The sequence below is a fragment of the Podarcis melisellensis genome (genome assembly GCF_964234715.1).
Source record: "Podarcis melisellensis genome assembly, chromosome: 11".
In the NCBI taxonomy this organism is placed as follows: Eukaryota; Metazoa; Chordata; class Lepidosauria; order Squamata; family Lacertidae; genus Podarcis; species Podarcis melisellensis.
Window position 1 is genome coordinate 20,639,769 of NC_138543.1, and position 24,320 is coordinate 20,664,088.

Here is a 24,320-nt window from a genome sequence, read left to right on the forward strand (position 1 = left end):
CGAAGATTACACCCAAACTCTTAACGGACGGTGCTGGCACTAATTGCACCCCCGCAAGAGATGGGAGTTGCCCCCTCAATCCCATATCGTCCCGCCCCAGCCAGAGGACCTCTGTCTTCGAAGGATTTAACTTCAACCGGCTCCCACGTAACCATCCAGCCACAGCTTCCAGACATCTCGCCAGTGTGTCTGGGGCCGAGTCAGGATGGCCATCCATCAACAGATAGAGTTGGGTGTCATCAGCATACTGATGGCAACCCAGCCCAAAACTCCGGACAAGCTGGGCGAGGGGGCGCATAAAGATGTTAAAAAGCATCGGGGAGAGAATCGCACCCTGAGGCACTCCACACACCAAGGAGTGGCGCGATGACAATTCCCCCCCAAGCGCCACCCTCTGTCCCCGACCAGAGAGAAACGAGCGCAGCCATTGAAGGACTGTGCCCTGGATCCCCACGTCGGCAAGGCGGTGGTCCAGGAGTTCGTGATCGACCATGTCGAAGGCTGCTGACAGATCTAGAAGAATCAGCAGCCCCGACCCGCCTCGATCCAGCTGCCTGCGGAGATCATCTGTTAGGGCGACCAGAGCCGTCTCGGTCCCATGACCAGCGCGGAAGCCGGACTGGAATGGATCCAGAGCAGATGTTTCATCCAGAAACCTACCAAGCTGTTCAGCAACCGCTCTCTCAATCACCTTACCCAGGAATGGAAGATTCGAGACCGGGCGGTAATTGGATAGATCTAAGGGATCTAATGATGTTTTCTTTAAGAGCGGACGCACCACTGCCTCCTTCAGTTCCCCTGGGAATATCCCGGTGCCAAGGGACAAATTGATGATATCCCCCAGGGGGGCCCGTACCTCGTCTGGACACGCTCTAATCAGCCATGACGGGCACGGGTCAAGAGGACAGGTGGTGGGCTTTCCAGCTCGGAGGAGTCTGTCCACATCGGCTGGAGATATCCGGTCAAAATGGTCCAATACTGGACCCGAGGACAGTCGAGGGGCCTCCAGTTCCTTTATTGTATCCAAATTGGCAGGGAGGTCATGGCGGAGCCACAGGACCTTCTCCGCAAAAAAGCTCGCAAATGCCTCACAGCTGTGTGTCAGATTGTTATTTAAATTTGGCTGTCCTTCAAGGGACGTTAAAGACCTAATTATACTAAATAATTGTGCCGGGCGAGAGCTAGCGGAGGCAATGGAGGCCGAGAAGTAAGACTTCTTAGTGGCCTTCACTGCCATCTCATAGGTTTTCATAAAAACCCTATAAGATGTTCTTGAGGCTCCGTCGCGGGCACCCCGCCATACTCGCTCTAGCCGTCTGAGGTCCCGCTTCATTTTCCGAAGCTCCTCGGTAAACCAGGGAGCCCGGTTTCTGCGGGGTCGCAGAGGGCGCTTAGGTGCGATCTCATCGATGGCTGCCAGGAGCTGGGTATTCCAGCCCTCAACAAGCTCAGTCAATGAGTCGCCAGGGGGAGCAAGGTCCCGCAAGGCCTGACGGAATCTATCAGGGTCCATCAGCCTCTGCGGGCGAGCCCAAATTGGCTCGCCACCTAAGCGGGGTGGGGGTGGAAAGTCAATCCTGGCTTTCAGAGCGTAGTGATCAGACCATGGCACCTTCATCGAAGGAGACATGATCACATCTATACCGGCACCAAAGATCAAATCCAGCGTGTGGCCTGCTTGATGTGTGGGGCCCGAAACAAACTGGGAGAGCCCTAGTGTCGCCATGGAAGACACCAGGTCCAGAGCCTGTGAGGAGGGAGTGGCATCAGCATGGAAGTTGAAGTCTCCCAATACCAATAGGTTAGGGAACTCCAAGGCCCAGCCAGCCACCGCCTCCAGCAGGCCTGACAGGGTGGCTGCTGGTGCGCTAGGTGGCCGGTACACCAGCCAGACAGCCAAGCTCTCCTCGGAGCCCCACACTAGGCCAACACATTCAATGCCGGGGATCGATGGCGATGGTAGAGCCCTGAAAGAACAATCTTCCCGGATTAGTAATGCCACCCCTCCCCCCCGGCCCACAGTCCGTGACTGGTGGAGGATGGAGAAACCCGGGGGCGCCATCTCTCGTAAGGTAACAGTTACCCCTTCGCGCACCCAGGTCTCCGTCACACAAGCCAGGTCAACCCCCTGCGAGGTAAAGAAATCTCGCAGGGTGGCGGTTTTGTTGCCTATAGACCTGGCATTGCACAACACCAGTGAAGGAGGTGAGTAATCCTTGCTCACCCTACCCTCGTCTCTCGGGATGGGGCGCAGATTGGAAGGGGTACGAGCATATCCGTATCTCGATCCCCTTCGCCTATAACATCTGCCCCCACCGCCATACCTCCCTCGCCCCTCCACGGTAGCAATCCCAAGCCTCATAATAACCTCCATTTACAAAATAGAGAAAACAAAACAACCAAAAAACAATTATGCAAAACAAAAACCAATCCCCACCCCACTCAGCATCCCACCCCAAAACAAAACAAGATGGAACAAAACAAAAATACATAAATAAAAACCACCATTCACGGTGGTACAACAAAATAAGCAATAAAAACACGTTTAAAACATCTTAAAATATATAGAAAGGAATATTGCTGTTCTGACCCATGAGCTCAAGTATGCTTGGGCATTGCCAGTTCTTATTGGTGGGGAAACCCCTCTCCAGTCACTTGAATAGATTGAAATGGCCTACAAAACAGATTGATTATCCTTTCCTTAAATAGCCTGTCATATGGTGATAGCGACAAGGGAGACATTGCAGTGCTTGCAGATAAATATTTAGAGGTTGGTTTCAAAATGCTCTGCAAGGGCATCGTGCTGATATTCCAGAAGGGTTCTCCTTTCCTCAGCTAGCATTGCTCATTTGCTGCCTTTCGCAGACAGACATAATCAATAACACTTCCCAGTATGGTGCTATGGACTAAGGCAGTGAGCTCTCCCTGCGTTGGAAATGGGCTGTTTTTCAATGGCTTGAAAAGATTGCACTGGCTTACATGCCATAATTATCAAGTTAGGAGCCAAATCCCATATTTCAGTGAAGTAATAGAACCATAGGAAAGGGGGTGGGGAGACAGAAAGAAGGGAGGGGCAGGAGAGAGCAAGAGAGACACTCTTCTGACAAAATAAAAATCAATTGTGCTGAAAAGTCATAATCTAAGGCCTCATCTGGCAATGCTTGGGCACACACAAAGTGATTATTAATTTCACAGTGCAAAGAATAAGAAGCATTGGCTCCAGATCCTGCAATGCTATCAGATGCATCTAAAAACCAGAATGCAAATCCATCAATCCGGATTGTATTCTATTAAAGAGCATCTAAACATTGTACCTGAGTATCAGTGAGATTCAGTCACTTGAGCATAATCTTTACAATACTGTTGTTGTTTTTTGCGTGTGTTGTATTTTTTCTGTACCACATTATTATTATTATTATTATTATTATTATTATTATTATTATTATTATGTTTTTCAGCTCAAAGGAGAGCCAGTGTGGTGTAGTGGTTAAGAGCGGTAGTCTCGTAATCTGGGGAACCGGGTTCGCTTCCCTGCTCCTCCACATGCAGCTGCTGGGTGACCTTGGGCCAGTCACACTTCTTTGAAGTCTCTCAGCCTCACTCACCTCACAGAGTGTTTGTTGTGGGGGAGGAAGGGAAAGGAGAATGTTAGCCGCCTTGAGACTCCTTAAAGGGAGTGAAAGGTGGGATATCAAATTCAAACTCTTCTTCTTCTTCTTTTTCTTCTTCTTCCAAAGGCCCCCCAAATGGTAAATATCATATTAAAACAACATATATGGTAACTCTGTGGCTGTGGCATGCAGTGAAACTTTTGTAGGGGAACAGTTAGGGCCAGAGGCACCAGAGTAATTGGGAGGGATGGCCTCAAGTATATGATGTCACGATGTCACGCAAGTGGGCATCACATCTCGCTCCCTAAGCAGAGCAGAGGTTTCCTGGGCTTTGGGAAGGAGGAGCCAAGGGAACATTTAGGGGACTAGCTTAGTCGCCTAGTCCACTTACCGCATGCCACCACTCTGCGCTGATGGTCCAATGAAAACATTTATGTTGCCTTGAAAGGGAACTGGAAGAAGTAATGGATGCTCTCCCTGTGAAACTATAAAAGACATCACTTATTTTTGTTACTAGAATCTGAACTGGAGTTTCAGTTCTACCAAAAGCTCTATTATTACCTAAAGAAAGTCCTGCGGTTGGAGAGACTGATTTCCTGTGAACAAGAATTTTTATAGCATAGATAAATTATATCTAGCGGCTGTTATTCATACAGAATGTTTAGACTTTTAACAAAGAAGTTGCTTGGGCATCATAAGAGAAGACCCTGGAGGGAAGTATTTGTAGTTTAAAAAAGAGGGAAGGAAAACAGCTGAACAAATTGCTCTCTTGCTGGTATTCTCCAATGAAAGATTCTGCTGGGAATTTCCCTGGCCTCTAACCTCCATCTGTATAGGAAATCATTAAAAGGAGAAGCCCCATAATTGTCCCAACCTTTTTTGTATTTATGGAGTCTGTCAAGTGAATTTTGCAGCATTCTCAGAGGAACAAATAAAAACATCTATATGGAAGGAAGATCTCAAAGGCCTGGCACTTATCTGAATTGGACTCAAGCCATTTGAACATTTTTCCTTTCTCACTTTGACACTGTGATGTGGCAAAAGTAGTGCTCCAGGCAGCTAATTATTAGAATGTGATCCATATTGCAGTTGCGTTTTTATGTTAGCAATTTCACGTTACCAACATTAAACTCTTGAAAGTGATAAGGCAGCTACCAAGGTGCTGACATGCCTTGGTGAAATTGTTCTCTCTTCTCTTGACTGTCAGCTAGAGAGTCAAATATGGCACTATTTTCTTTAACGTATCGCTCCTTCACTGATCTCTGTAACAATCTGAACTAGCAGGATTTTTACAACAATAACAGCCACGTTTCCAGCAGTGTTCCCACTTAGTGCCAAACAAAACCCACAACCCCAGCCGGACTGCTGGAGTTACGTTCTAAAAAAATAATCATGCACCACTTTTTCCTAGCCAAGGCCACTTTATCAATTTCCCATATTTATGTTCAAAACCACTCACTGAAGGGTGTTTTAGATTCTCTGAAAGATTCTGTGAAGAATTCTCTTTACATACAATTTTTTTTCCCAAATATAAATTTATAATTTGTTGTGAGAACTCTAGAAGTTTCTTCTCAAAGCTCTCCCCCACCCCTCGCCTTTTTGAGAATATTACATTTGGCCAGGGCATTTTGTTACAAAGAAAAATAGAAGTCAATTTGCCCATCATGTGCGGGCGGTTTTGTGGGCAGGCTCTGGGCCTCCACTGGAAAATGGCCTATTGAAGGCAGATCATCCTCCTGCCATCAAATTGGCCAATGACGGCAGGAATAGCAACACATGGCCCAGGGCAAGGTTAAATGACCGGCCTGCCAAACCTTTTGGCCTCTCACATACTGCACTGATTTGACGTAGCTCATAGGGCACCCCCCCACCCCCCATTGCTGGTTTTACTCTTATAAACACTTCCAGCGGACAGGTGGGAGTGACATATGTAGTTGCTTACTTCAATGCCTATGGCCAAACCTTCACACCTGTAACCAATAAAGCTGTGCCCTTATTTGATCCCAAACCAATATACCGTGTAGTGTCTAGTTATTTGCTCCTTGGGGTACAGGGTGGTCATGGGGGCTCACCACACAAATCTCATTTCCCAGTATGAACATAGCATATGATGCAAAACCCATGACAAAAAGTAGCCACCCAGGTAGGGTAGCATTTATCCTAATCATTTTTCCCCAAAATTAATTTTGCCACTCAAGCTTCTTCATGCTTGCCTGTTTCCCTTTCAGAATGATCTATTTTTATTTTAGTCCAGCTATGGTCATTATGGTTATTTCCATAATATTCCATAAATCAACTCATTTCTATAGAGGTGTAAAGTTATTGGCTTGCTTGCACCTTGATATAGTTTTATTAACCAACTGTGACTTGCACTTACTCTTAGCAAATGAGTCTAAAGTTGGCCAGCCTAGAAGAGAAGACGTGAAGTGGAAATAGATGTGAACCACGAATGGGAATAAGGCATGGAAAAAGGAATGATGTCCCATGTTATCCTCACAACAAGCCTGTGAAGTGGGTTAGGCTAAGAGGTACTGGCTGACTTGAGGTCACACAGTGAGCTTTATAGGCCAACAGCCTAAGCACTATACCACATATACCGCCGAGACCATAAAACACCGGTCCTGAAAGACCTACATTGGCTCCCAGTACCGAGCACAATTCAGTTTCCGAGCACAATTCAGAGTGTTGGTGCTGACCTTTAAAGCCCTAAAGGGCCTTGGCCCAGTATACCTGAAGGAGCGTCTCCACCCCCATCATTCAGCCTGGACACTGAGGTCCAGGGCCGAGGGCCTTCTGGCAGTTCTCTGTAACCTTGCAGTGACTCCAGCTGCAGACAAGGGAGGGGATGAATTGTGTTCTAAGCCACTTCAATAGAACTTTAATAGCATCTAAACCCTATGCATGCATTTTATTGTTTTTGCAAAATATGTTACTTCTTGGGTTGCGCTCAAGAGACTCTATTTGTCCTTGGGAAAATGGAGAGGGGAAAGTATTCAAGTCTCTCGATATGACTTTCAAGGCACATTAAGTCTGCTCATGTGCATCACTTGGGACAGTTTCAGTAAAAAAGAAAGAAAGCAAACCAGCACAACTTTCGAAATTATATCAATCTTTCTGTTGACACCCAGATATCTCTAGACAGCAGTAAATGACATGCTGATGGACATAGTATGACTGAAGGACATTCACCCGAATGAGAAATGGGAAATAAAACCTCTGAAAACTGACATAAAATGTATTTGTAAATATTTTAACTACTGGCATGCTTAGAGCATTAGCCCATGGGTGTTTGGTACCCATGTGTGTGCAAAGCATGAAGGGGTTCTCATTAATGTCCTGCCTTGTCCCAATGCCTGTTGTCTTTGTCCATGGAGACAAAGACTCTCGAGAGTCCCATGGACTGCAAGGAGATCAAACCTATCCATTCTTAAGGAAATCAGCCCTGAGTGCTCACTGGAAGGACAGATCCTGAAGCTGAGGTTCCAATACTTTGGCCACCTTATAAGAAGAGAAGACTCCCTGGAAAAGACTCTCATGTTGGGAAAGATGGAGGGCACAAGGAGAAGGGGACGGCAGAGGACGAGATGGTTGGACAGTGTTCTTGAAGCTACAAACACGAGTTTGACCAAACTGAGGGAGGCAGTGGAAGACAGGAGTGCCTGGCGTGCTCTGGTCCATGGAGTCGAGAAGAGTCAGACATGACTAAACGACTAAACAACATTGTCCCATTGCATAGATCATTGGGGAGACTTGAGGAATGTCCAGGAGAGCCCTGGGGGCTGTCCTTTCATTAACTTGCAGTCCATATATTCCTCGCATTCTCTCTCTGTGTGTGTCTTGTGTGTGTGTGTGTGTGTGTGTGTGTGCTAGGTCCGAGCAACGCGGTCCAGGTCCGGTCCCGAATCCAAGGATTCCACGAGGAGTCAGTCCGACAGGGCCAAGGCAGGACACAAGGCAAGACACCAAGCTAGGTCAGGCACAGAGTCTCAGGCAGGTTCTAGCAAACAGCAATGTTGTTCCCGCAACCTGGGGCTGGGTCCAACAGCCTTTTATCTTTGTCGGGGTAACGACCGGTCCTGATCCCCTGGCGACTCACTTCCCTGTTTCGCTTGAAGGCAAGAACTCCTCCTGCAAGTACTTAGGTCTCTCCTTCTCTCAGAACTTTGTCTCTGCAGCTCAGGAGATGCTAGTGGGTTACTAGACCCAGAGGCCGCCTCAGCCTCTCCTGACCCAACTGACAGTGGAGCAGCTTTAAGTGATGGCTCAGCTGAAGGCAATTAGGTAATCCCTGCATCTGGAGCCAGGGCAGGCTCAGGCCCCTGACTCGGCCCAGCTGGTGCTTGTTGCAGGGGAACCCGTGCAGACTGGGGCTCTTCAGAATCAAGCCCCAGACTTGGTTCAGATGCCACCTGAGGCAAAGGATCTGGTGCGGACTGAGACTTCTCTGGTTCTGAGTCTGAGCCCGAGTCCCAGGCCATCTCTCTCTCTCCAAGGAACATTCAGGGGAGCTGGTGGCTTTAACTTACAGCCCATTACCTCCCTGTATACCTTTCTCTCTCTCCTCCCGCCCCCTTGGCCATTCTTCCTTGAGCCCACCCCAAAAAGAGGCAGGTTGGAATGGGATGGCAACAGAACAGGGTAGGGCAGGGACGAAATGGGGGAATCCCCACTCACGCATGTCCCGGAACAGAACTCCAGTGTAAGTGGCTCCCACAGGGGAGCTGCAGAAACCATGTGGTTGGTCAAGGTAGCCGTGGCTTCAAAAAGGTTGCGAAAACCACTGTCATAGATTGCATAGGCATGCCTCCCAAGCTATGCACAATCAGCTTCAATTCCAATGTGGAATGGGGCACAGAAGACCACTGGAGAAGGGCAAAATTGCAACTTCTTGTTGTTGAGCAGAGTGCCCTTTACTTCAGAGTAAACATGATTAAGATGGTGCTTTTAGAGGATGATATTCAAATGACTCCAGAGATTGATTCTTTGAATAAACAAGGAAAACTAAATTAAGTCCATCATCAGTTTTTTTGTTTTGTTTGCTAATTGGCTCCTCTTTGAAGATCAATAAAAGGAGAGAACAGTCCCTTGATTACTATTAACTATCCTTGAAATGTAACTCCTTTACTATTTAATGAATATTGCATTGAAAATGCTGTTTAATAATCCATAGATAAATGAGCAAGCTGGAGATTTGACTTTTTAAAATAGAAATATATTTAAAAGAAACAATAATGTCGCCTTTTACCTTGATAAATAGAAACTGAACATCCATATTAAAAGCAAAAAAAAAAAATGTATTATATGAATACTTACAAAACACAATAGCTGAAGCAGTGCCCCCCCCCCCTTGGTATGTTTGCTCCTTCAATTGTTACCCTGCAGCTAGAGCTGAGCGAATATTGGAACACACTTTTGTTAATATTACTTCTAATTCAAAATCAAATTTAAGCCCAACCTTCCTGATAACCCTTTGATGTTGCCTTCCAGCACAAACAAAAGAGATTCAGCCTCAAAAATGCCTTGCGATAGCTGAAGCTTGAGCTTGAATGTTTGCCAAAAGGAGTTTTAAGTACACGCTAAAATTTATTACCTTACATAACATCACTTAATTCATAAAACAACTCAAGGGGTGAAATGCAATACCCAAAGGTTAATATAGCCTGTTTACCATATATATATATATATATATATATATATGCTTTCGTAGATTTTCACGGGTACAGGAATGCAGGTTTTGGTGTCCTCGGGTGTCTTCCCGTGTAAAAGTTGGGGTGTCTAGGCGACGTTTCGACGAGGTCTCACTCGTCATCTTCAGGCTGGTGCTTTCGGCTTCTTGTTACTGGAACAGAGCAGGATCTCAGTGTTTGAGTTCCTATAAATACTGTTGAGGGGGTGTGGTGTATAGCCTCCAATGTTCTGGGCAGAGAGGAAGTTCCCAGGCTAGTGTGCCTTTTCTTCTTTTGTTCCTTAATTACTTGAGGGATATCTTGAGTGATTTCTTGAGTGATATCCTGCACTTAGTTGTGCTCTGGCTTGGCTTCGTGTATAGATAGAGAAACACCCTCACAACATGAACAAGCGTGACGACACATCCCGCTTGCCAGACATCTGGAAATTAGCCCTCCCCACAAAAACTGACACCAGATCCAGAGGCACACAGAACGCCATCACCAATCAACCACACCAGACCCAAACCCAGACCCTCTCCACAGATAAATTACAGACACCATCCAGTAGCCAAACCATGGTGGCACCTCCGGATGCTGCACCCCCCTGCAATCCCTACACAGATCTGGCTGACACAGGCCACAAAACCACAGCTCGCCCCTATACACGAAGCCAAGCCAGAGCACAACTAAGTGCAGTACAGCCATCTTCTCAGAAAAACTCTTCACAAAGTTCAAGAGGTCAAGACACAAAGACTTTAGCAACTAATCCACACCTAATGACCCACCTAAGTGGTACTCAGGATATCACTCAAGAAATCACTCAAGATATCCCTCAAGTAATTAAGGAACAAAAGAAGAAAAGGCACACTAGCCTGGGAACTTCCTCTCTGCCCAGAACATTGGAGGCTATACACCACACCCCCTCAACAGTATTTATAGGAACTCAAACACTGAGATCCTGCTCTGTTCCAGTAACAAGAAGCCGAAAGCACCAGCCTGAAGATGACGAGTGAGACCTCGTCGAAACGTCGCCTAGACACCCCAACTTTTACACGGGAAGACACCCGAGGACACCAAAACCTGCATATATATATATATATATATATATATATATATATATATATATATGCCTATGCAAGAATATGCAGAACTTTCTGCAGCAGTAAACAATTGTAACAAAGGTCTCTTATAAAATATAAACTGGTAATGTCAAATGGTAACTATAAATTCCATGTAATCCGTCAGCCTTGCAGTACAAAACTCTGCAGATTTACTCAGAAGTAAGTCCCAGTGAGTTAAATGGTACTTGCTCATAGACAGATGTGTATATGATTTCTTTGGTGATCATTCTAGCTGAGTAAGACTGTCTTCCATAAACACAGTTTTAACAATGAGTCCATAAGTGACTGTGGAGACCAATTCTGGATCCACACATCCTTTCACAGAGGGGACATTGGTTCCCGGGCAGGAGTTGATCACAGCGTGGATTTGCCAAGCGTGCCTTCCTCCCAGCACGTTTCTCCCCTATGTCCTGCGTTTCAGTGTCTTCAAGGCCCATGATACCTTTGGTAAAGGCTGTTCTCCAATCGGAGCACTCGCAGGCCAGTGTTTCCCTGTTGTCAGTGTTTATACTACATTTTTAACAATTTGCCTTGAGACAGTCTTTAAACCTCTTTTGTTGACCACCAGCATTACGCTTTCCATTTTTAAGTTCGGAATAGTTGCTTTGGAAGATGACCATCAGCCATCCGCAAAACATGACCAGTCCAACGAAAATGATGCTGAAGAATCATTGCTTCAACAGACCCTGTGCTTGGTCTACTCAATGAGTTAAATGGGACTTATTCCCATGTTATGATGCATTGGATTGGAGCCTTAACCGTCTGTTAATTAAGACTATGCTTTAAGTTTTGCTTTTGAAGATTGATAGCATTATGCTCCTGCCTCCTTAAAATAAATTAAAATGAGGTCTGGGAAACTGCAGAACCCAGGGTAGTAGTGTTAAGAGTTCTGAATTATCTTTAATAGATTATTAAATTTGCTTCTCACCCACCCTAAAAGGAGACGGTGACAGATGATGGAAGGAGAAGGCTGATAGAGCTGGTCTTTCAGCAGCACTGGCAGAATGGCCCTTTCTCCCATACCCCATGCAGCCATGCCCTGGAGCAATTTGTCCTTTTGTTGCAGCTTGGTGGAATGGCTTCTGCCAGGTGACAAGGGAAAGAGGAGCCCAAGAGAACTGGTTTTTCGGTGGTGGCAGCAACCTTGAAATGGACCTCCCTTCCCACACTGATGCAGTGGAACCACTGTCACTCTCTGGACTGGAGCCTCTTGGCTTTGCTACTCCTGCTCCTTGCTCTCTGCCCACCTGCCTTCTCTCAGAATGTGTACAATGGCAAGAGTGAGTCAATGCACCAGTTCCATCCATCAACCACCCCCCCCCCTAAATCTAGGCTGTTGTGCTTGCAGGGCCTCGAAGGAGATGAGGATCGGGCGGGGTGGTTTTCCACTCAAGGTACCTTGCACAAGACAACGGACCCCACCCAAAACAAAACACTGAAACCTTCAGCTGGGATTGTACATACGCACATAGGTGTGAGTTCAAATTCTTTTCTGTAGAGAACTCAAAGAGAAGAAGCCCAGTCCCTAAATATAGCAACCGGCCCAACCTGTATCCTTATCAGGTGTATAAAAGAGTTGCTTGTTGACATGTAGACTGTTCTAAATGTTACCTTGGTTGCTCTTTCCCCAGATACTTGATTAGTACTATAATTAGGCACTGGAGAATGTGACAAGGAAATTAATGTCAAGATGTCCCCCTTTCTGGAGATTAGGACTCTTATAAATGCCAGGAATACTGAAGAGTTTGCCCTCAGCGCTGCTGACCTCAGCAATGCTAGGCATGCTTAACAGGAACATGGCAGTAAATTGGCTGAGAGGGTTAGGATAAATGACAAGAAACGAATGCATTTGAATGGCTTCATGGGATGATGCTTTAAGTGCCCCTCCTCAACATGGTTCACTTGCTGTTTTCAGGTGTGCTCTCATTGTGGGGTGGGGGTTGAAGAATCCACAAGGAGGCATTAGCAAATCCCAGCTGAGAAGAGCCTGAGAAACAACTGTAAAATAAAAATAACAGTGACCGAAATCTCACTGGGGTGGGGTCAGATACATACGTAATTGTATTTGTATGCCACCTTTCCACAGTTCAAACCATGCTCAAAGCAGCTTACAACACAGAAAAAATGCATAACTACAGCATAACAAAAGCAATCATTAACAAATAAAGAATACACAACCAAACTGAACAATTTCCACATAAATCACAACAAGACCTTAAATAAAGATACAAAAAAACCTACAGCAGCAACAGCAACAACCCTGGTCCAACAAAACCCCCAAAACAATACTCAAGAGTCTGTTCGGAAACCTCAGCTTCTTGTAGCTGGAATCAGTCAGGTCCCCACCCTCCCAGGTGAGGTGAAAAAAGGCCAGCAAGGCAAGGAGCAGGTCTTTCAGGGCTCAAACAACCACAGTGGGCAAAGTTATAGAGAAATGAGAACTAAATGACAATCAACTTTGAAAACCTTTGGTTGACTGTTCCCATTCATGTCCAAGTGCCTGGGAATGGATTCTGTACTTGGACTTTTCTTGCAGATGCTCTTATGTTCTTCTATTCAAAGTCATCCTCTTTCTTGGGTGTGAAGAAGCTTTGGCCCTCCATGTTTGTTATTGAACTACAACTCCCAGCCCTCCTAGTCATTGGTCATGCTGGCTGGGGCCAACTGGAGCCCCAGCCAGCATAACCAATGGCCAGGGATGATGAGAGTTGTAGTTTTATTGTGTTTTTAATATTCTGTTGGGAGCCACCCAGAGTGGCTGGGGCAACCCAGTCAGATGGGCGCCATACAAATAAATTGTTGTTGTTGTTTCAGCAACAGCTGAAGGGTGAAAGGTTTCCAATACCTGTTCTACCTGAAGGGTTTTCTGGTCAAAATCCAGTTTAAAGATCAAGTATACAAAGAAGGGAGAGCAGAGACCTTGAAGTAACGGCAGACTGAGCAATCACACAGTAAGAATCACGCAGGTCACCGAGTTAGAGTCTTCCCCATGGTGGTGAGATGCTTTCTATTTATATTATGGCAATTGTTTCTGAACTTGCGTCAATACTTATAAAATAGAATGCACACATTTTAAGCAAATGCGTCTTCCTTTGTCCTGGGGGGAAGCAATCAACAAATGTCCAACAGAACCATGAATGTTTATAATATGGAATTATGGATTTTGTTGGATGCTAGCAGAGAGAGAGAGAGAGAGAGAGAGAGAGAGAGAGAGAGAGAGAGAGAGAGAGAGAGAGAGAGAGGTAGAATGAACCAGACTTCTTCTTCCATTCCCACCTTTAGCATCTGAGAGAGGTTTCTTAGAAGAGTAAGAATCCCCATTCACCATAATGTAACACCAACACATAGCTGTTTACAGTGCTATTTTTCTAGAAAATGAGGTGCCGGAACTCATTGTGATCCCTCGTTCTCTTAGAATGGAATGGTGTCCACGTGAGATGTGCCGGAACTGAGTTCCAGTGAGTTCCTGCTGAAAATAAAAAGCCCAGGCTGTTTATAGGATTCATTGCCAGCTGCTATTGACTGAAGTCAGACATCTTTTTGATTCATCGAATGAACCATCTTACATATGTCATTCCTTCCTACATTCTCGATCAAACCATCTGGCCCAGAAAACCAGGCCAAAACCATACTTAAGAGACTGGAAAGTGGAGGAAATGAAAGGCTCCAAGAGCTACGAGAAATAAACACAACGAAAAGCACACCATGGCAATAGAAGAGGAGTGTGGGTGGTGGAAAACAACTGGAGTATGCACACATACACTTGCCATAATTTCAATTGCAGCTTTCTTATGTTGCGTAAATGCTTGTGAAGGACAGTAGTTTCTAAAGAGAGTGTTATTGCTGGTTGGATAAAATTCCTTCCAAGCAAATAAGGCAGCTAAGTCCAACAGGTCCTGGCAGGTGCTGTTTTGAAACTTAGCAGCATCCCTGGAAGGATCACGGTAAGATATTCCCAGAGGTGAATGCCAGGGAAGACGGGTGATGTTTCTTGAGACTGGAAGCTATTGGGAAGGGCAGCTAGCATCTGCACAGCATACTGCAAGGCTGGATGAGTGCTGAATGGTGCCCAGCCTTATCAACACTGGTGTAAACATTTAATTATGGTTTAGACATATTGAATGAGTCCAGTTTCACCATCTCATTGTAGGAGTAGATCTAGTCTGAACTTCATAACATATGAAAGCATTTCTCCCTTGAAAACAATAGTAAGAGAGCTAATCAATAAACGCATGCTGCGCAACTCTGTAAGTAAAACATTTTTTGTTTTTTATAGTTACATAATGGGAGTCATGTAAGGTGGGGGACAGGATATAAAGCATCTGCATGCACCTTTGCCATCATGCGAGACCTTGTCCTTCCAACAATTTGAAACTGGACATATTGGTGTTTTGTACAATCAATGCTGCCTTAACCCGGCTGTTACATTCTGAGCTCAGGCAACGCAATGCCTCATGAGGGAGATTTTGTAACTTCTGAACCTTCTCACAAGGTTCTAGCCAAATCCTAGCCAAACTAATATAATTCATTATTCATGCTGTCTACTCAACAAAGGCCTTTTTAGCTATTATAACAAGTACTTCTTAGTATTTATGTATCTTAATAATCAGTTTTTTCCCTTCTATACAGAAAAAGATGCGTTGCCTTTAAAAGTGAAGGGGAAATATGTGAGTCTTTCAGTCTCTGCATGCCAAATTTCCTGTGCAAGTACCTGAGCAGAATGCAGCAAATGTCCTTGAAGGCCAGTCATTGTCACATTTTACAGTCAGCAAGCTGCATTTAGCAAAGAATTGTTTATTATTTCCTTAGGACACATTATGACACCAAAGAGGCCAGCATGAACTCTGAATAAAAATGACATTTTTTCCCCCAGTGCCTCATGCAGAAAGAGAGAACTGTTTACCATAAGAAAGATACCAAATGCATCTTCATATTGTAATACTGAAAGGCCTCTGAATTTATTTTACCGCACGGTTTTCCCTACTGTTGTGGACTGACGCCATCTAAAATAAATTTCAGTGTAAACAAAATTATATAGCCATTCAACAAATTTTCATTGCAAGGGATACCATCATTAGTATAGAAGAAGCAAAACAAATTTCCCTGTCTCCATTACCATGTGCTCTCTCTCTCCTGTATGACTGAACCAATGTCGAGAAAGTGAGAGGTGCAAATTTGATGAGGAGGACATAATGTAGATAACACCAGAAAAACTGAGAGACAAGCAGCTTTAAATCCACGTTAAACTCTCCAGTGGATAAGCTCTCAGACAGGATAGGAAAGCAGCCTGGACACACAGGGTGGCATTCAGCTACGTTTTACTCGCAGGAAGCCCACTTAAATGAATGAACATGACTGTTAGATCCATTAATTTCAGCAGATGTTTTCTGAGTAAAACTTGAATTCCACCCCAATGACTAATCTGTCTGCTCTGAATTTGTGAGTGGGATGGCCATGCTGGAAAATGATGTGGTTTGTTATCTAAGATAAGGTCCACAATTCACACTGTGAAGGATTGATATCATTTCAATCATTCTGAGTTCCGTTTCTAGTTATAAAATGGCTGCTTTCAGTTTTAAAGGGTGTTCTGTTCAAAAGGATCAAAAGCCTACAGAAGGGCCAAACATTCGGCCCAAGAAAAAGAAACTTAAGAGGAGGAATGAAACCTAATGACTTCTGGGGGAATGAAAAAGAAACTTAATAATTTCAGGGAAATGAAAAGTTACCCCGAGCTCTACTCTCCTTCTGATTGGCTGAGGGGTTGGGAAAAAGAGTTGGAATAATGTATACACTAGAACCAGTTGAATGTACTGAGGATACAAACCTATCACAAAATACAGTGAGCCAGCTGCCTTGGCTGAAAATTTTGGATACTATTAATGTTGGTTGCTATTTTCTATGGACAGAACTAGAAGCCAGTGCAGGGATTCACACACCCAGAGCCAGCTAGAATCCAAATACTAACGTGAAAAGTTTAGATCTAGAAACCAATGTTGCAGTATAAAGTGAGTTTTGGGGAAATCTATTTTCCAGGTGATTTCTCAGTAAAACCCCACTTCTCTTAAAGCTGGAAAAGAGGAGAAAGTCGGCTGCTCATTTCAGAAGCAATTTACATTTGACATTTAATTCTCACCATTAGTCATTTAGCTTTCTCCAGACAGATTTGGCACTGTGGAGCTAAAACTGCAAATGAAATCAATTTCTCCCATTCTCTAACAGGATATGTTTGTGTGTTTCAAAGCAAAATTCAGAGGGAGCGAATGGGAGGGTAGAAAGGACTTAAAATTGCCAACTGCCTCTTACGTACAGAAGCATTTCATCCAGTTTCAATGCTGCTAGGTTAGCCACCTTATTAGCACTACTGTTATTAGGAGCACGGTCCATTACATTAAAAAAATAAACCCTAAATAAATACATATTCGGCATGCCATCAACATACACATTCAAAATTTCACACATGCAACAACCAAAGGCAAAACTGAATATTGTACAAATTGTGCAAAGCACATAAACTATGTGTTTTGTGGGAATTTTGCCACTACATCTGCTTGCAGAGTGGGGTGCGAACACTGAAGACCAAAGGATTAATTTCAGACCCAGTGTGAACTTTTGTACTACATACAGGGCCTCTGGCACAACACTCACTTGAAGCCTAGTGTTATTTCATTTGGAAGCTGCAAGTGCGTAACTTGATGGTTTCTTCAAACGTCTTCCAAGAAGATGAAAAAACAATGCTGTGTTGTGCCTCTTTTGGCTCCTATTTATCAAATTGCTCCTATCAGGGGAAAGAGGGGAATTTAGCACCACCTGTGAAGATGAAGGGTTATCCGGTTTCCTAATGTGCTAGTCAGAACAGGGAGGTGGCAGATTGGAAAGAACATAGGGTGGCTGTCATATGGCAGAATCACAGTTGCTCATCTGCCTGGAGAGAAAACACTATACTACAAAGAGCTGACAGTGGTGAAAAATAACAGTGGGCAAGAATCAAAGCAAGATGGGTACCTCCTACCCAGTCCTATAAAAAAGAAGAGATGCTGGCTAAAGTCTCATTTAAAATCTCACTCTAAAGAGTGTTGTAGACACATAGAATGCATACAAATTCTAGATAAATAGGAATCCTATTTGTGTGAGACTGTACTGTCACTATAGTATATGGAAAACATATAGTGAATCTCAACAGAAGTGATTTTCTAAAAGTGTGAAGAATAAACTTTCCTTTAGAATGAATAGCATTCTGCCCATGTAGACAACAGAAACCTTGCTTCCACATGGGATCAGTGCTCCTCCTGCATGCAGGGCTGTTGTTGTTGTTTGTAGCAGCCACACAACATTGGCATCAAAATGCCAGCCTGTAACTTTCCCCATTTAATCCAGATTAACCCTTTCCATGGAAAAGCATTCCTGTTTAGCTTACCCAGATGCTTAGAAAGTTGAGGTGGTCTTAATTTGCTTTAATAATTTAACTTTTGCATGCTTAAGAGTAGGTTGTACTTTTTTCTTGATTTTACTGTTGTTGTTTTACAATCAAGCAGTATATAAATTTCATGAAATAAATGAATAATAAAAAAAGAAAAATCAAGTGAGTTGTGTGTTGTTGTTTTTAAAAAATATAAACCCTGTAATCAGTGACCCGTCTAAATGTCATGTCTAAATGTCCTATTTGCAATATTAAGCCCCTGTGTGGAAGAGAAAGGATGTGGCTGAGGCTCAGCGAGAAACATGGGCTCAGGTGGTGCATAATGTACCTTCTACCTCCTGTGGCAGGAATGGGGGACCTTTGGCCATACAAATATAGTTGCACTCCAATTCCCATCAACCCCAGGCAGCATAGCCAATGGTCAGGGATGATGGGAGGTATAGTCCAACAACACCTGGAGGACCATGGGTTCCCTATCCCTGTTCTCTGGCAGCACTTGACCACTAAACTGAACCTACAGGAAGCAGTAATGCCTTCCTTACAGGTATGTTGCATGTCCTTTTACCATCTGTACTTTTCCAATTCACCATATCTACTGTGCAGGCTAGCAGATCAATGCGAACAACATGTCTGTGTCAGTGGAGGACGGTCCACAGAGCAAACAGGGCGTTGCTCACCAGCCTCAGCCTGCCCTCACCTCTCCTTACTTAAAACCAGCCTAAGGAGTGGCCCTGGCTGACAGATTCCTCTTCCTTAGCCTCAGTGTTGCCTTTGTAGAACTCAGCAGAGAAGACGACGGAGACAAACCAGAGTTACTTGGCTCTATTTGCATTGGCTGTGGCTCCCTGCCTTCTGGCCTTCTAGTTCCAATGGGCACCAATTCCCACTGGTTTGTATGATATTGTTGTGAGCATGGGTAAGCGTGAAGGTTAATGGAGTTAATGAAGGACTCCTTAGGTTGGCCAAACCTGCTAGCTGTCTGTTAGTATTTTCCTTTTTTTTAAGAGAAATTGCTGGGTTATGACTCTCAATAGCTGGATCTTCCTGATTGGAGCAAATGCATCCCTCTTCCCTGACCCAAGGATATCGTAATGTAGGTGTGTGTCTATCTGTCTATGAAAGAGTACAAAGGATGCAGACTGCATTTTTTGAGAAAGACACAGGTAAAGAAGCAGAGGTCTAGTTTTTAGGTTCTGAAAAGTCCCTTTTGGGAGACTGGTTGTCTGATAGAAGACAGTGGGGTTTTCTATTAGAATGTTTAGCCTGTGCATACTTACCTATGTTCAGCCTGTATACATGAATCCAAATATTACCAAACACCATAACGCTCCAGTGACCGCCTCCTAAAGGAAACAAGAGCTGCACCCCTGAAACTTCACACAGCTCAGGAAAGTGTGGCAGACATGACAGCAACAAGATTGTTTTGTCTTTCTAATAATTGATATTGATCCATTTAAAGACTTGTGCAGAATGTTCCAAAAACAGAACGTAAGTATGTGTTGCTAGGGTCAACTGGCAGACGTTGAGGCCTCACCTAATTTAGGCCATGGATTTGAGGCAACCTTTCGGTAATAATTCAAATATCTGTTTTATTCATAGAGAAATATAAAAGAGAGAAAATAAAGAAAAAAGGGGGAGCGATAGGAAGAAAATATTCCAGGAGGCATTTCAAAAAAGCATTAGAATGAGGAGAACATATTTTCAACTGCCTTTGTGCTACTGAAATATAGTTAACATTCTGATATTATAGAGGTGGACATAATATTCATCCCTGGATAGAAAGTAGTGGATCAAAAACTCATTTTAGCCTATATTGTACAAAGCTGTCTAGTGTAGTGGAAGAAATTTATCATCTCATGGAAGTAAACCTAACAAAACAGGTTTCTGTTTCTTGCCAATCTGTCATTTAGACTGCCTTCGCCTAAAAGGAAGCCTGCCGTTCGCTGTCTCAGAACTGTGGTGAGATATAATGCAAGGGAAAGAGGTGTATTTAAACAAGGCATTCACCAAGTCTGCTAGCTGAAAGACCAGGACATAAGCATAAAGATAGTGGTGCTATTCATATTGGTTGGATGCAAAAGCCATCCTCCCACACAATGGAGCATGCATAAAAAGGGACCCCCCATAAATGTGAAGCGAATAGTGGTGCTCCAGATAAGGGGAGATCCTGATTGGTCTTGGACCCCACCCTGTCCCCACATGAGGAGATTTGATACATGGGCATGCAAAGGACCCCTGTTTTCACACATGTGGTTAGCATGTTAGCTAGACATAACACTACAGCACACACAAACACACCCAACACAATATCATCTGAACATCCCTTATGTGCTGTATATAGTACTTTCCCCATCCTATGAATGAGGCTCCACTCTGCATGCCCTTGTATTGTAAGGCAAGACCTGGACTAGTTTGCAGTAGCATTCCAATTGCAGGATGTCTTCCCCAAGGATACATTTTGAGGCAATCATGTTGGGTATTAGAAGTATCCATAACAGTGGAGAATTTGACATGCACAAATCCGAGACAGCCATGGGTACATAGTTGGATTATGGTACAAAATTCCCAACCAGTTTCCAAGGAATCCAAGTATAGGAAACAAAACACAGAGGTGTACAACATCACCTCTGCTTCTAATATGATAAGGTATGAAATAATACCTGGTAGCTTGCTTCAGCTTTATTGAATGCAATTTCTTTCCTGCGGTTATGTTTCCAAAGCTTTTATCTTCAAATCATTTGGAAAACTTAAAAGCTATGCATTAAACCTGACTACTACTTAGTGCAACATGACAGGTTTGGGGAAAATAGCTGTTTAGTATCCAGATGTAAGAACGAAACCAAATTATTTTCTGTCCTAGGCACAAGCACATTTACACAGCAGCCATTCCACCTATATTCCTTTGGTTGGCTTGGAATGAATCAAAAGCTATTAAGAGAAGTAACAGAGCAATGTTTTCCTGAGCCAAGCCAATTTCCATGACTCTCCAATGTTTCCACACCTGGATCACTCCTGTCACACACAGAGAAGGGTGCTGTGGGGAAGGTTGACGCATCCACAGTTGCATGAAAGTTACCAACCCATTTCTGAGATCCTCAAAAAGACAGATATCTTTTCAGAAAGAATTTTCTTTCCTGTACACACACAATGGGTTAGATTCAGACAAAGTGCTATGTGCAATGTAGCAGAAAGTTAAAGTCACTCAATGATTTCTTTGCTCTGCTGGTGGAACAAAGCATGCAGAACACTGGATACAACCAGTTTCTTGGGTTTCTCATTTCTTTCCTGCAAAATTATGACAGGCTCCACTTTTGAATGTATAATACACACAAGAAGACTGTGGCCACCAGAGCTGGGGTGCTTTATTAAAATCAAAAGGGCCTTATTAAATGAATGCCCATGTAGCTTGCTAATTTATAATTACATTGGTACCTTGGGCTACAGACGCTTCAGGTTACAGACGCTTCAGGTTACAGACTCCGCTAACCCAGGAATAGTATCTCGGGTTAAGAACTTTGCTTCAGGATGAGAACAGAAATCGCATGGCGGTGGTGCAACGGCAGCAGGAGGCCCCATTAGCTAAAGTGGTACCTCAGGTTAAGAACAGTTTCAAGTTAAGAATGGACCTTCAGAACGAATTAAGTTCTTAACCTGAGGTACCACTGTATTGTAGTCTCTCAACAGTGTTGACCAGAAAAGGAAGAAAGTCTCTTTGTAAAAAGAGAGAGAGGAAAAACAAATTTGGCCAGCTGAAAATACCTCTGGTCCCTGGCCCAAAACATCCTGCAGGTGCTTAGTATTCATAGATCTTTGCCATGCTATGCATTCTTCTTCATTATGAAGTGTCTGCTTTTTAGAAAGCAACCAGTATTGATTTTCTTTAGATCCTTGCTGTCACAAGAGCACCTAACTTAACACGTTTGCAATAATATTAATTAAAGAATAACGTGTGATGTGTGTTGCCTGATGAAGAAATGACGGTCACCTCGTATGAGTGATTTCCAAAGTTTTATAAAGAAGACCCGCCATTTCCCACTGCCCCTTCCTCCAAAACAGGCCTGAATTCACACATACAGCCTCTGAAAAGAAGGTTTGCTGTGGCAGGACTGAAGTCACCTGAATGAGACCTTTGAGCTGGATGCGCCCGCCCCCGGCCAGATAAAATGGAGGGAGGGGAATATCGGCAGAACCTGGGGCTCTCCTGATGTTGCTGGACTCTAGCTCCCATCAGCCCTTGCCAGCTTGGTCTATGGTCAGGGATTATGGGAGCTGTACTCCTGCAATGCCTGGAAGACTCGAGGTTACCCCCCTTCCCCCACTCGAGACTTTGCCTCCAGAGTAAGGATGGGGAAGAAATTCAATTCAGTTTGCATTTAAAGATGAACCTAACAAACTCGCGCTTTCCAAAACAATCATCCTTTAGCATCTGCACTTCTTTGAATTTTTCAATGCAGTTCTCTAGCCAAGCAATGTGTACAGAGTCAGATTTAGGTTTGATGAGGCCCTAAGCTACTGAAGGTAATGGGGCCCTTTGTATGTCCAGCTGTCCTTTGTCAACAACAAATTGTTGCTGCTTTTTGTGTTGAATATATGCTATATGGTCATTTATGGACCTAACAGGTATTTAAAGCCATTTACTTACATCATAGGAGCCTACACAGCACAAAACACTGTTGCTGTATGTAGATTTGATTTTATTTGTTTTTTATCTTATATTTTGGAAATGTATATCCAGTTTTTCCCCCCTTTAGATTTTTTGGGGGGTTCCAAGAGAGTGGGGCCCTAAGCTATAGCTTGTTTAGCTTATACATAAATCCGGCACTGCGTACAAATATGCATATATTGGTGCATTTTTGAAAATGCATACATTAGTGAAAACAGCATACAGAAGTGCATTGAACTGGATAAAACTGCTTTGCAAAAAAACCCTCAGGTTTATTGGATAAAATTGCATACAGAAATGAGTATAAGGAGAAATTCACACAAAAATGCTGATGCATTTTCAGAAGATTTTTTTTTAAAAAATCACAAACCCATCATTATTTCTATGCCACCTTTCCATAGTTAAAAGCATGCTCAAGGTGGCTTTCAACATCTGGAGCAGATGAGGAAATGTGGAGAGCTGAACTTAATATTGGAGGAATGAGAAACTGAGACAAACCAAAATTGGCAGTGTCAGTTAAGGTCCCCAAGCCCCCTCACTGGAATCCCCTTATGTACAGAACTGCAACGCTCTCCCCCACATTGCCATATCTCCTGGCAGCAAGACCTTCACCTCCATCTATTGCATGTAGACTACAAAGTAGGCTTAGGTTTGTTTGGCACAAATGGTACATTTCAAGATATAATCCTCGTTTTAACTAAACATTCTGTATTACTGGATATAGCAGGTCTCATAATATTAAAGGTTTTTAAAGAAGGATGTTTTAAAGCATTGCTTTGGAAAGCCGCTTATGTATATCCCTGTTTTTACACTTCCCCAAATATAATTTCTGTAACAACAAAGAATATCAATCCAGGCAGAAATAGCTTAACCCCCATGAAGATACCAGGGCCCTGCCTTTTCTAAGCATCCTTATATTTTTAGTCTAATGGCTCCTATTTCTTCCCAGGTACCGGTAGAACAACTGAAGTGGCAACTCAGTAAACTCCCTGTACAGCTTCATGGTTGCAGATTTGTCGGGAACTATTTAAGTACAGAGCTATGTTTGTGCTGCCGCTCAGTGGTCAAACAGTGTAGGGGACGTTGGAGAATAAAAGCTAATGCAAGCACGTTCATATACAGCAAACCAAGAATACAAGTTTCAAATACATGGGAATTTTGCCTGAACGCAGACCATCCAAGTGTCCCTATTTTCCCGTGACAGTCCCGGATTTACAGAAGCTGTCTCGGTTTCTGATTTGATCCCAGAATGTCCCACTTTTCCTTAGGATGTCCCTATTTTCATCAAAGAAATGTTGGAGGGTATGCTGAACTTTGTTTCATATCTATGAAGACACTTGTAGGAAATCATCAAAAATCAAGGCACAGTCAAAATGCGTATTTCTGTTGTTGATAAGCAGTGTCCAGTGCACAGCGGAATGATGAAAAGTATGAGCCAACATGCTCTATACTACTTTATTTACAGTTCAAAGCTGGTAAGTTACAGAAAAACATTTTCCCTCTGCCGGAGCAGAGAAAGCGTCATCTCTCCTCAAAAGCACGGAGAGAGTCACAAACTGAAACTGCAAAGAACAGTGAAAAACAGGAAACCAGTGTACGTCATATCCAGTCTCCCGTTCCCGTGGGAAAAACCACCAACAGTACAGACTCTGTGGAATGTAAACAACCTGTCTCGTGACAAGCACTTCGCTGCACAGAGAAGAAAGCAGAAACCAACATCCTCCCCCTTTCTGTGAACATCTCTGGGCAGCGTGTTCGTACAATATCAGTACAAACCCAACTTCTGCACATAGGTACAGTGTTGATCCCTTGATACAATCTTGGACAATACATCAGCAG

The 24,320-nt window shown here is 43.8% G+C and overlaps 2 long non-coding RNA genes across 2 annotated transcripts in view; one reads left to right on the top strand and one right to left on the bottom strand.

The window, feature by feature from the left end:
- Positions 1 to 24,320, bottom strand: part of LOC309380783 — a 249,884-nt gene that overhangs the window by 191,605 nt on the left and 33,959 nt on the right. The window lies entirely within an intron of this gene.
- Positions 1 to 24,320, top strand: part of LOC309380737 — a 100,996-nt gene that overhangs the window by 61,214 nt on the left and 15,462 nt on the right. The window contains exon 2 of the long non-coding RNA XR_014173093.1: positions 13,216 to 13,396. This is a non-coding gene — a long non-coding RNA (uncharacterized lncRNA). The remainder of the gene's footprint in view (positions 1 to 13,215; positions 13,397 to 24,320) is intronic.